Here is a 6,790-nt window from a genome sequence, read left to right as displayed (position 1 = left end):
TGTGTGGCATGTTGTTGTAAAGTGACCCTGTTGTGTTGACTCTTGGTGCTGGTTACTGGTGCTTCTGTGGGATTTCTGTGAGGCAATGTTAGTTGTATTATTGCACTCTGGTGGGTGTTTAAGCACCTTTCTTGAACCATTGTGTCTGTAGGAAGATGGGAATTAATAATGTAGAGGGTGTCTACCACTTGTGTAGTATGTTCTGGTCTTGGTCAGTGAAAATTGAGTTTGCCCGCATAACCTATTGCTCTGATGTCTTCCTTGTTTCCATCTATGATATTTGTGAAGCTCTATTTTCTTAAACCTACCTTCTATGGTTATTTTCCCTTCAGTTATTTTGCTAACATTAGTAGATATTGTTGATTTACCTGCTTTCCGTTCTGCGTTCAGGATAGTTGAGCGTGTTATTGCCTACCTGAGAGCTATCGCTTGTGGAGTCATCTTGCCTATTTATTTTCTGGCCCCTGTAGTCATCTAATTGAGGTATTTTAATACCTTTTCTGTTTGATTGGGTGTACTATAGTGGAAAGTGTTTTAGTTTTCCCTCTTGCTGTGTGGGTTGGTTACGTGACCCCAAGTTATGTCCTCCTGAAACCTAATCCATCAATCCTTGAACAGTAATTCCCTTTGTATTAGTTTGTTCCTGGTTTAGTATGCCTCTGTGGAATGATTGTCGATGACAAACTGTTGCGCTCCCTACACCTGATAGTACTAGAGGTCTCCAACTCATTCTACTTATGGTGTCCTTTGCTTGGAAAGACAGTTACCATTAACTCATTTTTGGCTTCACAATGCTCGTGCTCTGGTCGGTAGTTGCTCTGATTGGTCCGTTCCTTTCTTTTGAAAAATCTTTCTTGCAGGGTCATGCGAGGTCAATTAACTATGATTTAAAATCTGCATTCCTTAATGGTCTAATTTTTTTTTGGGGTTGAATTATGGTGGGTTCTTAAAAATTAATGAATCATTGGCTCACTGATCTGTGGATCTCAGTCTGTTTTTTTTAAATTGTTTTTTCTTACCTTGCCCGTCTCGTGTATGTTTATGTAAATCTGTTTTTTGGAGCATTGAATCTTGGTGTATTGTTTGATTTGAGGATTTACCTTATTGTTGGTAAGGGTTCTCCGGTGGAGTACGTGAATTGATTATCCTTCTGGTGGGTCCCTGTATTGGTGGGGAAACCTTGGTGACGTTACGTCCTTTCTACTTATCCATTTTCAACGTTTTAGTTTAGCGTTTTGAACCATTAGTATATTGAGGTAAGTACTGTATTCTTAACATTTGAGATCCACCTTTGGAGTGTGGTGGGTTAAGCTTACCTTGCCTGTGTCGATTTAATATGTATGGTGTTCTGGTGATTTTTGGTGCTGATAGTTTATTTTGTTCGGGACCTGTCTAGTTTGCCTAATTTGTGTTCTTGTGTAATTTAGTTTGGAGGTATGCTCTAGACCTGAGTCTATTGATAATTTTACTAATTTAAGTTTGTATTATGAGATTTATCTTTTGTCTTTGGTTATAAAAAAATTTTCACCAATCTTGAGGGTTTTTCCCTCTTCTTCCTTTTCCTGTTTGCTCGCGGTATCTTCGTATTGTCGGGCATTTTAATCTATTTGCGAAAGGATGCAAGATGTTGCATTTCTTAAAACCTGGAACCCGAAAACTAGTACTCACTTTGACATGGTAATTTCAAAGTTTAATGTAAAATGTACAGCCGAGAGAGATTTCTAATTAATTATTGGAAGGAAACCCTATGTATGCCTTGTGTATAACCTTTCATGAACTCTAAGGGTGAACTTTTCTTCGTGGTGTAATCACCACCGTGTAAGCAGTTGTAATCAAAACCTAAAACTATTGGGAGTCTACTAAGTCGAAGGTGTGATTCTAATTAGACTGTGTTTTACCGACTTCTTCAAACTAATTGTGGTTGTGATGGACCGATTCCTAAGAGAAACTGTGGCGTGTAAACTATTGAAACCTTGTGCATGGAAAGCTGAAAATATTGTGAAAAAGGTTGAACTCAGTGTTGTCTGTAATTAATGCTGTAGAAAGTGATTCTAAAGCGCTACCGACTTGTGGTCGCTTTAATTTAAGACTATAATGAAAATTTTGGTTACTTCTGACCTCAGTGCCGAAGATATGTACTGGATAAGCAAAGCTTCGGAGGGGGTGGCTGACACCGAGGTGTCACATTTTAATCGTCTTCTCCCCCCCCCTAACGTTTTTGGACCTGGGCTAATCCCTGTGGAAATTAGTGTCTTTCTACCTCAATTTTCTGTGTATTCAGTTCGCTAAATTTCTTATTTCCTTCTAGTTTTATGATTCTCTACCACCTTATGGTAACGGTCTGGTCCGTGTAACGACCTGATCTAAAGGGCTCCTTGTACGTACTGACATCTGTGCCGAGAACTGGTACTACGATGCTCAGCTCCTTGACCAATGAGAGCTCGTCTCGGACAGCTTGTTGGAGCTCGCTCGAAGCGAGAGAGTCATTCTTGTGCTAGCGTCTGGTTGGTGATGGACGCGTGTAGTTGGTGCCTCGTGATGATGAAGATTTTACTTGGAACTATGGAGAACGGCTGAATACTACGTGTGTGAGGGCTCTCCTCCTGGCCCTCAACATGAGGTGATACCTCATTCATCGTGAAAACGTCCACAGACTGTATGTATTTGATTTAAGTCTATCTATCTGCGTTTGGGAACCAGAGTCTTAAATGGCGACGCGGAGTGGCTTCAAGCTCCTGTTCTATTTTCGATATTGTTGAAACCCCAAAAAGAAAAACTGTTCGGAAGTGTTAGACGTGTCTTAGACTCTAATGGTTAAAATTTGTTAACTCTCGGCTAAATTTTAATGATATGTTTTCAAAAAAATAACTTGGGTAGTATGTCCTTTTAAAAGCATATTCATTTAATCACGTGCTATTATGGTGATGTAAACTTGTAACGTTGTTCTGGACGTATGGTAAATTTCATTCTAAATTGCTCAAGAGGAAAAAGGAATATGATATAATACTAATTTGTACTCTGCTGTTAAGCTCATCATTATAGGGTCTAACTTGAACTACTTAGCCCTAACCAAGAACCGGTTTGTTTATTTAATTTTTGGGGTCCGGTTTTATATTTTCTTCTGTCTTTGTTCGTACTACCTAATTAGTTACCTTTTTGCCTCGTTCCTAGTTTCCTTTCGGTGTGTATCTTTGATTTTGCGTTGTTTTGAGCGTGGGCCTGTTACCATGACAACGTATGTTGTACGGTGATTGTTAATGTAAACATTTCCGTTGAGGAAGGATTTTTGTTCCTTGTTTGCCTTTCTGGGCTTGGTTACCTGCGTTTCCTTTCTATTTTATTGAATGTTTTGTGCTTCCCCTTTTCTTGTACCTTTGTTTTGAATTTTCCTAATTCAATTTATATTTTTTAACTTCTCCCTGCCCGTAGTGTTTAAGGTGAATTTTCTTTTGGGTTCCTGGTAAGACCTGTCTTGAGTAGGACTAGGTGGTTCATGTGGTTTTTGGTAGTTTAAAGACTGTTTCTTTATTTTTAACTGATACGATTTTCATTATTACATTTCTTCTAGAATAGTGGGGCCCCCTAATATCTTTTAAATATGATTAATTTATTTTCTTGGCAATAATTTTATTTCATGTTAATTACTAGTCTTTCCATTTTATTACGTGGGCGTTTTCTTATTACTAATTGGAAGGTTTAACTTTTCTCTAATAAATTCTACTTACCTTTGCACAAAAACACTGGTGTTGTTCTTTCAAGTGAATTACTCATCTGATACTGGATTTTAATTTTACATGGTTTGATGTGTCACCTACTTCTTATTGTGGTAAGTAATTTACTGATTTTAAGGTTACGTTCTGTGGGTGCCTAGTTACGCTTCCTGACGTACTCTGGTCTGTTTTGCCTCTTGGCGTGTTCTATTTTATTTCTTATTGATTTATATCTTGCTGGCCTTACCGTAGTGTTTCTGGGTTTGACTACGTACGGGTCATGTTTCAATCTAATTTTCTTAGAACAAAGGTATCCCCTAACATGTTGTATCGGATCACATGTTAAGGTTAAAGACATCGAGTGCAGTGTTCGATTCTAGTCTTGTTATGTTTCAATCTAATTTTCTTAGAACAAAGGTATCCCCTAACATGTTGTACAGTGTTCGGTTCTACTTGTTTAGTGATCTGAACACATCAATCAATGTTCTGATCACATGTTGTATCGAGTGCAGTGTTCAATTCTAGCTTGTTATGTTTCAATCTGATCTTCTTAGAACAAAGGTATCCCCTAACATGTGGTACAGTGTTCGGTTCTAGTCTTGTTATGTTTCAATCAAATTTTCTTAGAACAAAGGTACCCCCTGACATGTTGTACAGTGTTCGGCTCTACTTGTTTAGTGATCTGAACACATCGATCAATGTTCTGATCACATGTTAAGGTTAACGACATCGAGTGTAGTGTTCGATTCTAGTCTTGTTATTTTGCAATCTAATTTTCTTAGAACAAAGGTATCCCCTAACATGTTGTACAGTGTTCGGTTCTACTTGTTTAGTGATCTGAACACATTAATCAATGTTCTGATCACATGTTAAGGTTAACGACATCGAGTGCAGTGTTCAATTCTAGTCTTGTTATGTTTCAATCTGATCTTCTTAGAACAAAGGTATCCCCTAACATGTTATACAGCGTTCGATTCTACTTATGTAGTGTTCTGAACACACCAGACAATGTTTTAATCACATGTTGAAGTTAACGACATCGAGTGCAGTGTTCGATTCAAGTCTTGTTATGTTTCTTTCGTAATCCGCAAGTCTAAACATGCATATCGCTGCACACTCTTGCCTTCGCGATGCGTGTTCGATAAAGTTATGCCTTGACAGAGGAGGAGGAGGAGGAGGCGGAGGTGGTAGGGGAGGAGGAGGAGGCGGGGTGGTAGGGGAGGAGGAGGAGGAGGAAGAGCAGGAGGTAGAGGAGGTGTCGTATAATCTCCTTCAAGATAGTAGATGAGAGGTTAGGTTAGCGAATGCACTAATGTTTAATGATGATAGCTAACGGAATTTCAAATTATCCGTCACAACAATTCAAAGGGATAGCAGCACGGTGCTCTGTTGATTAAAGTTGGCATCTAGATAGAATTTCAAATTGCCGTCACCACATGTTAAATGTATGTAGCTAGAGATAGCAGCACGATGCTCTGTTGAATAAAGATGGTGGATGATAGCTAACGGAAGTTTTTTTTCAAATTATCCGCCACCACATGTTAAATGTATGTAGCTAAAGATAGCAGTACGAAGCTTTGTTGATTAAATATGACGGATGACAAGTAACAGAACTTTTCAAATTGCCCGCTACTACAGATAGCAGCACGGCGCTCTGTAGATTAAAGATGGTGGATGACAGCTGACGAAATTACCCGCATGATAGCAGCACAGTGCTCTATTGATTAAAGATGGCGGATGATAGCTGCCAAAAAACCACGTGGCTTTGTTTACTAAACAAGAGCACGTGGAATTTGCCGCCACCACATTTCAAAGGTATCCAGCTAAAGATGGCAGCACGGTGCTCTCTTGATTAAAGATGGCGGATGACAGCTGTCAAAAAGCACGTAGAATTTGCCACCGGCATAAAGAGGGCAGCACGGTGCTCTCTGACGGTTGACAGCTGTCAGAAAAGCACATGGGTTTGTTTCCAAACAAGAGCGTGTAGAATTTACCACCACCACATAGAGGGCAGCACGGTGCTCTCTAGATTAAAGATGGCGGATGATAGCTGACAAAAAAGCGCATAGGTTTGTTTCCAAACAGGAGCATAAAGAATTTTTCAAATTGCCGCCACTACATTTCAAAGGTATCTAGCTAAAGAGTGCAGCACTGAGGTTTGCGATGCAAGATGGCGGATGACAGCTGTGACGTACCACATTTCAAAGGTAAGTAGCTAAAGAGGGCAGCACGGTGCTCTATGGATTAAAGATGGCGGATGACAGCTGTCAAAAAAGCACGTGGCTTTGTTTCCAAACAAGAGCATAAAGAATTTGCCGCCACTACATTTCAAAGGTATCTAGCTAAAGAGTGCAGCACTGAGGTTTGCGATGCAAGATGGCAGATGACAGCTGTGACGTACCACATTTCAAAGGTAAGTAGCTAAAGAGGGCAGCACGGTGCTCTATGGATTAAAGATGGCGGATGACAGCTGTCAAAAAAGCACGTGGCTTTGTTTCCAAACAAGAGTATAAAGAATTTTCCGCCACTACATTTCAAAGGTATCTAGCTAAAGAGTGCAGCACTGAGGTTTGCGATGCAAGATGGCAGATGACAGCTGTGACGTACCACATTTCAAAGGTAAGTAGCTAAAGAGGGCAGCACGGTGCTCTATGGATTAAAGATGGCGGATGACAGCTGTCAAAAAAGCACGTGGCTTTGTTTCCAAACCGAGCATAAAGAATTTGCCGCCACTACATTTCAAAGGTATCTAGCTAAAGAGTGCAGCACTGAGGTTTGCGATGCAAGATGGTGGATGACAGCTGTGACGTACCACATTTCAAAGGTAAGTAGCTAAAGAGGGCACCACGGTGCTCTCTGGATTAAAGATTGCGGATGGCAGCTGTCAAAAAAGCACGTGGCTTTGTTTCCAAACAAGAGCATAAAGAACTTTTCAAATCACCACCACTACATTTCAAAGGTATCTAGCTAAAGAGTGCAGCACTGAGGTTTCGGATGCAAGATGGCGGATGACAGCTGTGACGTACCAAATTTCAAAGGTAAGTAGCTAAAGAGGGCAGCACTGTGCTCTATGGATTAAA

Source organism: Anabrus simplex, chromosome 1, assembly GCF_040414725.1.
Source record: "Anabrus simplex isolate iqAnaSimp1 chromosome 1, ASM4041472v1, whole genome shotgun sequence".
NCBI classification, from domain to species: domain Eukaryota; kingdom Metazoa; phylum Arthropoda; class Insecta; order Orthoptera; family Tettigoniidae; genus Anabrus; species Anabrus simplex.
Note: the sequence above shows the minus strand (reverse complement) of the source record.